General features: G+C 41.5%; 1 pseudogene; it reads left to right on the forward strand.

The window, feature by feature from the left end:
* Positions 1-7,927, forward strand: part of LOC117023110 (CWF19-like protein 2) — a 90,970-nt pseudogene extending 83,043 nt beyond the window's left edge.
* The last annotated feature ends 2,572 nt before the right edge of the window (positions 7,928-10,499 follow it).

The following is a 10,499-nucleotide window of genomic DNA, read 5'->3' on the forward strand; positions in this document are numbered from 1 at the left end:
AAATTCTGCTCAAATATCTTGTTCAGGTTTTTTTAGTAATTTATGCATTCTCAGCTCAGTAATTTTCTGTGGAACCAGCCTTTTATAAGAAACTAGAATTTTCCCAGGGAGAAAATTGCCTTCTCTGTCACTGTAGTCTATATTTAGTGCATAATCACCTGTGTGACATGACCCGTTTCCACATCTAACATGAAGATGCTGTACCTGGAACAGACATTTTTTGTGGTGGTAAATAGCACCCATCTGGGAGCCAGACTGCCTTGGTTGGGTTTGATCCCTAATTTTCCACTTACTAGTAGTGGTGTGACCTTGGGAAAATTACTTGATTCATCTGTGTTTCAATTTTTTAATCTATAAATTGGTGATGGTGATAGTAGTATGTGTGTCATGAAAATGATATGAGTTAATGAAATTCCCGGTTATGCTAACTGCCATATGAGACTTAGTGTTTTTCTCACTTAGATGATCTGTAAGATCCCCTGTAGTTTTAAAAGGGGGTGATAAGATTATAATAATGCCATTTTACATTGGAATGGTTATTTATTGCTTATAAAACTTATGTCCCTATGTTGTCTTCCAGATGAGGAAATTGAGGCTGAAAAGTTAAGGGACTTGTTGAAAGATATACTTTCTTAAGGGGAGCAACTGAGTCTAGAGCTGAGCCTTCTGATTCCCAGTTTTTGGTACTTTCCTCACACGATGATACCATTCAGCTGGGTATAATATTCCCCTCTTAAATGGTCCTCCTCAGGATACTTCTCGTTATATTAAGATAGTGCCACCATTCCCCAAAATACAGGATGCCACCAGGGACCCAAAAGCATCCATGACTTTTTCTGCCTCTTTCTATTTTAATTAAGATAACACTAGCTGCTACGAGAGATAAACTAAAAATTTCAGTGGCTTATAACAATAGCAATTTACGCCTCACTTATGTAAAGTACAGTATCTGTGTTCTCAGTCCTCAGTTGGGAGGTGGCCTTCCAAGGACTCAGGCTTCTTCCACTGTGTCTCCATCCTTCTCGAGGACCTTGGAATCCTCTCCTTCTGGGTGGTAGGTGAAGTAAAAGATCATGAATATTTTCTATCCACTTTTAAACTGTTTTAAACTCAAAGGGACACACAACACTTCCTTCCTCATTTCAATAGCAAAATCTAGTTGTGCAGCCGCACTTAGCAAAAGGGGTGGAAAAATATAGTCCCTGGCTGTGTAGTCACTTTTTGACAATACTCTTAGGAAAGCATGAAATTTTGGGTCATTAGCTAGTCATCTCGGCCACACTTATTCACCCCACATTCAATCACTTGCCAACCATGCCTGGTCTCTCTCCAAATTTTCTCTCATATTGATGTTCTCCTTCTATTCCCATTGCCACCACCCTAGTTTAGGTTCTTCAAATCTCACACTGAGATACTATCATAGCTCCTTAAGTGATTTCTTTGCTTCTATTCTCCACAATTTTCCACGGCTCCCACACGCCACAGCCAGATTAAGCATCCTGAACTACTCTTTCAAAATGTCATTTTCACTGGCTCCATTCAGCAACAACTCAACAAACAGTGATGAGGCTCCTATCCACACAGTATAGGCCCTGAGGGGACATACATGAATAATACCTGCTCCCTACATTTCAGCTGCTTACAGTGAATGATGGACGAGGACAGGGAGCAAGTGCTAGGATAGAAGTATCAATATATTGCTGTGTGTATATAGAGAAGGGAGATACTGATTTCCCAGAAGGGAAAAGCAATTCTAGTTACGAATTATTAAGGAAACTGAAGCAAAAGACTTGGGAGTGGGTAAGGTGAGTGTACTTAGTTTCTGAAACTGAGCTCAAATCCCTGGTTTAGGACAATTTCATTTCAGGGAGCTGAGAGAGGTACAATTGAAACCGCTGGGTAACTTGGTAGCCTTTAGGGCATGGTGGTGATTTGGAAAGGTCCTGAAGGATAAAGATAAGTAGATGTCTGCGTTAAACACACACACACACACACACACACACACACACACACACACACATATGAGAGTATATTCTATAGTTTAGTAAGCTTGATATCCATATTTAGAAAAATTATAGAACTTATTAATAAGTACATGGGATGAACCTACCTCACTATGAACAAATCATCTCAGATTGGTCTTGTTTTCTCCATTTTCTTAGGAGCATTAGAGTTAAAGATCAATGGGAGATAGAGATTCAGTTTATCTGAATTTCAACTAGAATTCTGATCAATTTAAATGAAATTTTTATGAAGAAGTTGGAACAATGTGGCTTGGATGGTGGTATGGTTGGTGAATTTAAGTTGTTAAATGAATGAATAAAACTTGGAGGAAAGTTTATAAAGGTATGTTCCAGGAACCTGTCATTGCTCCCACACCACCACCCCCCACTTTAAAAAAATTAATGATTTTGGTGGAAATCATTTAACTTGATGTTCAAGTTAATATTGATATGAATTTGAGAGCTAAACTAATATTTTTGAAGTAGTGAATTCTTCTTAAAATTCTCTGGGTAATTTTCTAAACTTGAGGTTGGAATGAAAAAAGACAAATGAGATGTTGTCTCATTTGTCTTATGTATGGTAATTTTCCTCTATATACATTTATCCTCCTTGGAAAAGATAGAAGCCAAGGAATTTCTAATGTATTTTGGCTCAGAAGTGATCACGTATTAAAAACGAACTTTGTACCAGTCAGCACGACTCAGCCAGAAGGATGTCCTTGCTTATTAAATTTAGAAAAGAAGTGGTCAAACTGAAGTTAGACCCTGAATCCTCTGCCTGAGTTTCAGGAGGAAATGAGTCAATGAGCTAAATCTTCCTCCACACCTCCCCAATCCCTATCCTTCTCCCTACTTCTAAAGTAACAGCTTTGGGGAAAAGGATCGGTGAGAAGCTGACTGTGCTCTGATGAACAGAAGTGTGAATTCAGCATAGAACCTTGGGCACTAACTGGAAGTGCTATGGCTGGCAGCGTCAAGAGATGTCTGAAGGCCCAACTCTATCCTTCTGGGTCTCCGGAATGAAAATCATGGGACATGTTGAGCTGAACCATGGTTTAGATGCAATGATTAAAATCATGACACCATAAGCCAACTCCATTCTGAGAAGAACTCTGGAATTTCTTCTACTCGTGGGCCAGGGGTGAAGGAATATTGGGTGGCCATGAACCTAATAGATGGACTACTTTTCTTTTATAAATGCCCAGCACTAACAAGTGCTTAATTCATTTCAGTCATGTAAGGGGCTGTCTTCTGAGTCAGCAAGGACCCCTATCTGGAACTATTGAAGCAGAAGCTACATGGTCCCTTGCTAGTGATGTTATAGAGGGAGGTCCTGAGCAGTGCAGGAGAGCTCCAAACTAAGTGCAGGGGCAGGAAAACTTTAGGAGGAGGAGCCTTTGAACATCTGTTTGGGCACCAAAATATGCAAACTCTCAACTTGCCATTTATAGCCTCCACTGTCTGGTTAAGAGCTTGGACTTCAGCATCAGAATATCTGGGTTTTAGTCTCAGCTCTACTTCTTGATTTTGAAACATTGAACAAATTAGTTCAACTTTATGTGCCTCAGTTTCTTTATCTGTAAAATGGGAATGGATACAATGTTAGTATGTCAGCAGTTGACTACTCCAAGACAACTTAGAAAACCTGTTAATCAAACACAGCTAACTTTATTAGACTTACTGCAGTAAAGGAGCGATAACTACTTGGCAAAGAGCATATTGTCTCAGAACGGGGAAGACAAGAGGGGCTATTTTAGGGCCTGAGCTGTGCGACTTTAAGGTGGGTCTTGAAAGGCAGGAGAGGTTGGGATTGGCAGTTTATGACAATAGCTTTGGATTGGTGGGCACTGAGGCAGGGTCTTGAAGTGAGCTATTTTAGGGGCTTCCCGGTCTTATCTTCTAGGAGTAAGTATTTTAGGAACAAGTAGCTAAACTATTTTTGCCTGGTCCTAGTATTGTTTCCAGGGATACAAAAGTATGTTGGTTTCAGTTAACACTTACCACATAAGGTTGTTATGAAGATTAAATAAAAGAATGGAGAAAAGCACATAAAACATCCAGCAGGTGTTCAGCAAATATTAGTCAATATTAACAATAATTATTCACTCCTTTACACTCTCTATGTTACTGGTGGCCAAAGGAAGGATTATATGTCAATATCTTTATAAATGTCATCCCCTGATCCTGGAATTTCCTCTCTCAATTTATGCTATTCTAGAGAAACACACAACTTCAGAACTCAGCGTCCTTTTCTCCAGCCAGCCTTCCGAGACCTGTCCTAGTAGGGAGAGATTTTGTCTCCTGAATGGCATGTCTTAGTTTGGAGCTCTCCTTAGGGATACTCATTGCATTCTACTTTCTACCTACAATAGTTACACGCATCTAGACGCTATTTCTCCTGTTAGTATCTAAAACCTTGCTTCCCCCTCCTCCGCATACAGTCGCCCAGAGTGCTCAGCTCAGAGCCCTGTCCAGGGTGTGGTTCTCTAAATGCTCGATGCTGTAATAAACATAATTAATTACAGACCAAACACAAAATTGAAGACCTTAGACAAGAACAGCAGTTTGAGGCAGAGCCTGGGTCTTTTTGTGTACTTTGCACACAGTAGGTGACTCCAATGCCTTGAGCTGTCTGTAAATGTGATGATAGGTAGGATAACATGGAACAAGGATGTGTGTGGAAACAGTAAGAAGTCAGCTGAACATCATGCAGAAGAAAGTGGGGGTGGGAGAATCAAAAGAGCCAGTAGTTAAGGTCCGAGATAAGGGAAAAAAGGACCATTTCAAACATGAATCACTGGCTATAACTCATGGCTAAAGATCTAACAGAAAAGACCAACTATCAAATTCATAAAATGATCCTGTTTCCCGTAGGTCTTGGTCATTCCTGGTTAAGTTACCACATTTATCAGCATTTCCCTCCTGGGATCCATCTGACAGGCTCTGCAATATCTTTGAAGTTAACCTTGGAAATAGAGACCTAATTTTTTAAGTTAGGAAGTGATTATGTTAATGTAATATTTATTAAAACTCCCATACATAATTTATTAAATATTTTAATGAAGAAACTTGTTGCATTGTTTTATAGCAATAGCTACCATTTTATAAATGTGGTGTTCCATGATACATTAACAGGTAGTCCTCACAATAATCCCATCTTTTTTTTTTTACCCCTATGTTCCCTGGGGGGAAACAGAGGTTCCAGGGAGTTAAGTGACTTGCCTGGAGTCTCTTAGCTACCCAATGGTAGACCGCAAATTCAAACTTAGGATGGCTTCACTCCAAAGTCATATTTTTAACCACAAAAATAATTGACTATACATATATACATACATATTAAGTAAGACTCTCATCTAGGGGGAACACTTTTTACTATATGAAACTGATTGTGAGGGATCAGGGGAGACATTGTGGAGGAGACAGTACATGAATATTATATGAGAAGTTATATAAGTTTACCTAAGAAACTTACATTGGTTTAATTATACATACATATATTTATATATATAAACTCAACTGATTATAAATATGATAAAAATACATAATTCTATCAAATTTGCTCAACTGTCCTTAGCTGTATCAGTTTTACACTCTCACATATACGTTATGGTTACGAGAGGTATATATTTATTAATAAATGAAGGGGGAACCAGGCCCAAGAGTCAAGGAATATCAAAGGCTCAGAGTTGATTTGTTTATTTTTATGTGAACTGACAAGTATGAAGTGAACATGGGGCTCTTAGACCCTTGACTGGGCTCTGGCGTTTATACGTAATTTTTAGAATAGTTTTATTTTTCTTACAAAAAGCCAAGCATAGCCAATATGTTCATCGGGAAGCATATGAAAGTGGTCAAGGGTATAAAAACTAACCGTTGACTTGGCGTTTAAAGTTCAAACAGGATAATATACTTTTTCTCAAATTGTTCTATGATCCCTGGCATCATAAAATCGAGTATCTGTCTTCAGTCACTTGTGGCTGTCTCTTCACAAATTGACTGGGATTCTTACCAAACGAACGTCATTTTGACTGGTGATATTTCTGATGTCTCGTCTACGTTTCTGTTTTTCCTTTTTCAACAGGTGGGGAGGAAGCGCTTGTGTCTGGCTGGTGCTGCTGTCGCCCAGGATGCATTACTCACAGCCCTGTCCTGCTGTCTGGTCTTCCTTAAACCAGCTGAACGACTCAAGTAAGTTCTTCTCCCAGCAGCGTGGTTGCACAGCCACTTCCTGGAAGTCCAGGCTGCGTGCAAGCTGTTGCAGAGGAATTCTCTTGCTGCTGTCCCTGCATGTCCCTGGGTGTTCATCTCATAGAATTTTAGAACAGGAGAGAGCTTAGGGATCACCTGGTTTGCTTTTTCATTTTATGGATTTGGAAACTGAGGCCCAAGTAGGCCTAGTGAGTCCCAAAGTGTGGTCCGGGGACCAGCACATCAGCCTCCTGTGGGAACTTTTTGGAAACCGCAAATTTGAGGCCCCACGCCACACCTGTGGAATCTGAAACTTGGGAGGTGGAGCCCAGCAATCTTTATTTTAACCAGCCCTCCAGAGGATTGATTCTTGCTATAGTTTAAGAAACACTGGCTTAACAGTCTCGGGGATGTAAAGTACAGCATCAGGAATATAGTTAATAATATTGTAATAACTATGTATGGTGTCAGGTGCGTACTAGACTTACCAGGGGGATCACTTCGTAAGTTATATAAATGCCTAACAACTATGCTGTACACCTGAAACTAATATATTGACTGTGAAACTAATATATGGAATATATCGAATTGATAAAAGAAAGAAACTCTGGCTTGAGCCCTTTGTCCAAAGTCATGCAGCTGCCAGCAGGACACAAAGCCAGGTTTCCGGACCCCCAGTTTAGAGGTCGTTCTGCTTCATTGCTCTGATTCTGCCCTTTCCTGAGCTTACACTCACTGCATGTTTTTGTTTTGTTTTGTTGGTGATCATTTCAAGCTGGCATTTATTCATTTAGTTTTAATGAGGTTCGGGCTATTTCCCTTCCTCTCCCCCGCCCGCCCCGCCACACACACACACACACACACACACACACACACACACACACACACACACACACACACACACCAATCCCCCTCAGCTTGCTGAGGGAATCTAAATTCAGGAGCTATTACCTAATTATATTAATTTCATGTCTGGGGATTTTAACAACAATTTCTTCAAACTGAGGTTTTAATTTGACCACGAATCCTTGCCCTGAGCAGAGATATTGTTAGTTCTTCTGGTTCATAGATTTTTCTTTGCTTTTCAAGCAGAGTTCAGCAGCTGAGCAGATGCATTTTCTTTCACTCTTCTGAGTAGATGAAAAAGGCTCATGCCCTTTCATGAGCAATTTTCTTTTTCTAGTGACAGTTTTATCCTATTCTGACAAAACCACACATCAGGATTATCCCTTTCAACTTCAGTCTCAAAGAGCCAGCTTCAGTGGCGGTCATCCACTCCCCACCCCATGTTGAAAGAACTAGAGGCCCTTGTGTGGAGAGAATAGAGTTAATTAGGCCCCCTCCACCCCCCAGGTGACCTTGACTGGCGGGGCTGCCAGTCCAAGAAGATAGAAGGTTACGAAAGCGCCGTCCATCCTGAAGATGTTGTTTGTATGTATCCTATGGAAGCACCTTTGGCTGTACGCCACCTTTGTCTCTGTGGGGTATAAAGGACCCGGCCATGTTAGGGGACCAGGGATGGAGACCAGACTGGCGCAGAGACAAAGAGGCTGGAACAGAGACACGGCGGAGACTGTGGGCTGTGTTGTGTTGCTGACAGTGACCAGCAGTCGGCCTATGGGGCCTGTGCCCAAAGGCTGCTGCTGTGGGCTGCTGAGAAGCAGGCTGCTGTAGTTATGAGGCTGCTGCCAGCTACAGGTTGTAACCCGAGAACGTCCAGCTATATACAGCAGTAAAAACTCTTGGCTGTATCCCCGGAGGCCTGTGAATAAAGTATGTCTACTTTGCCTTCGGTTCCACGCATCTTCTTCTGGCTCCCCGAGACTCAGACACCTTACCCCCGGGGATACCATCCACTCAGATATTGACCTGACACCTTGAAAACGTCTGAGGGTCTCCCTCTGCCTCAGGGGACCCCAGGCAGGACAGACACCTTCGTCTGACCCTCCTCCACTGTTCGTTCTCCAGGGGCCTCCTCCATGTGGCGGAGCTTCCGAGGGGCGTCCACTTTGTTTCCTCTCCCTTCTCTCCACCTGTGCTGCCTTTCCTCTGGGCTTCCATCCTCCCACTAGAAGTCTGCTGTGGTCACAAGGGCCCAGCAGGAAGCTGTGTGTTTTATGGCTTTTTTCCCTCCATGAAGGAAGTTTCATGAGGGCTGAAAAACACTTCAGAGCTCGACTAGTCTTCTGCTTGGTGCCTGGCTTAATCTGTACCCAGGAAACTCTGAGAGCCTGGAACTGTTTTCGTTTCATAGCCTCCTCCTTTCCCCCATCCCCACTCCACCCCCTACCTCACTTCAATCTGGGCCTTCTCCAGGTGGTTAGCCCAGGCCACACCCAATCTGGGGTTCTGGGGCTGAACTCAGGAATGACGTACACTCTGGGGAGGCCCTCACCTCAGGGGGCCTGAACTTGACCTGGCTGCCCAAGGCCCTGGGAACTGACCGAAACCCAATGAGCCACAGGGAGAGAGGTAAACATTTCAGGAAATTTCTCCTATGTAGGTATTTGGATCCATGACAGTTGTATATTAGAAATTAGGTATTCAATACTGAAAACTGTAAATATTAACATTTATTTATTGCCTTTGGGCTTGGGTTTAAATGAGTACATCTTTGCTTGGTGATTCTGTTTACATAAGAAACTGTTGTGGAGTCCCTCTTGATAATATAAAGGATGGCAAGGATAATAATAGTAATTATTGTTACAGAGTACATGGGGTGGGTTCCCACAGTAGGCACGTTGTAGACATTAACACTAATTCTTCTATCCAACTGATGGTGTGAATACTAATAGTCTCATTGTCCCGGTGAGGACACAGAGACTGAGATTAAGTAATGCTCAAAGTACAAGACTTACTAAGTGAGGAAGTTTAGTGACAGTTTTCTGTTTTCTGTGAGGGTTTAGTATCGTTGTTAAGGACATCAACTTAGAAGTCAAACGACCAAATTCAAATCCTAGCTCTGCCACTTAGCATTATAAGACCTGGCTATAGTCAATGTCCCTATACCTCAGTTTCCCCGTTTGTACAGTGGCCATAATAACGTCAGCTACTTCATAAGGTTGATATAAGATTCAAAGACTTAGTATACATTAAGTACTTAAAAGGTGCCTGGGAACAAAGTAATCACTATATGTATATTGGCTATTAAGAAAATGCAAGGCTGAAAAAAAGCACTGTTTCATGTCATTTGCCTAATGATCTAATCCTTTAAAGTGGGTTTTCCACATGCCTAATATTCATTTTTCCGGTTCTTTTCAGGGCTGGGTAATAAAACATTTCAGTGCTTAGTAAGAAAAGTCTAGGAGGGGATATGTAATTTTCACTTAGAACAAATAAACCATTTATCATACCTTTTGCCCCCTTCTCCTTTCCCAACCCTTTTAGAGTGCTCTCTGGGCACTCTGCACCTTTGTAACTCCCTGGCTACAAATTACAGAGCAGCCAGTGCTGAATCTCATTTGCAGTACAAAGAGATTGCCAGGAAGGAAGGAAGGGGCTTAATTAGTAAGAGACATTCAAGGTAAAGCCTTTACAAAAGAGCTAACTGGGCTATGTTGAAGAGAAAAAATATGATGAAAGCCACCATTACCTGAGCCAGGATGATGTGTATGTTTCCTGAGACTTTCCCTGGCATATCACATCCGCTTAGATGCCCCAGCCCCAATTTCAGAGGAAGTTCAAAGCTGAGGTTTCTGACTAGGAAAACTAAGAGCCTTATGCTATCAGATCTGTAACAACTCTGGCCAATTAACTAACTCTGGCCAACTTGGGGGAAAATAAGTGAAGAAAACAGGGATCCATTTCCCAGAGCTAATATGTGAAAAACAGATACTGAAGTACCCAATCCCAAATATTAGGTTGGTGCAAAGGTAATTGCGGTTTAAAAGATTAAAAAAAAAAAAAATTGCAAAAACCGCAATTACTTTTGCACCAACCTAATACAATTAGGGATTTCTAAACCTAAGCCTGGAGATAGAGCACTATGGGAGCACAACATTAACTGAGAGATGAATTAGGTTGGTGAGACAGAAACAGATAAACAGAGGTGTCAACCGCACAATAAGGCTGGGACTTGACCAGGTTACTGGGTAAAAGGGGAGGATAGTTTGAGCAGTAGAATCAGACATCTCAGTTCTAATGTTGGCATTGTCATTCACCAGTTTGGTCATATTGGGTGTCTCTCTACAGCTGTGGGCTGTAGGTTTTTAAGGTCTTACGTATTTTTCTTATTAACCTCCACATATGCATTGAGTTCCACCCAAGGGTTTAAGGAAGAGACATAGAATCTTCTCTAACAAATTGTTA

Source organism: Rhinolophus ferrumequinum, chromosome 6 (assembly GCF_004115265.2).
Source record: "Rhinolophus ferrumequinum isolate MPI-CBG mRhiFer1 chromosome 6, mRhiFer1_v1.p, whole genome shotgun sequence".
Classification (NCBI taxonomy): domain Eukaryota; kingdom Metazoa; phylum Chordata; class Mammalia; order Chiroptera; family Rhinolophidae; genus Rhinolophus; species Rhinolophus ferrumequinum.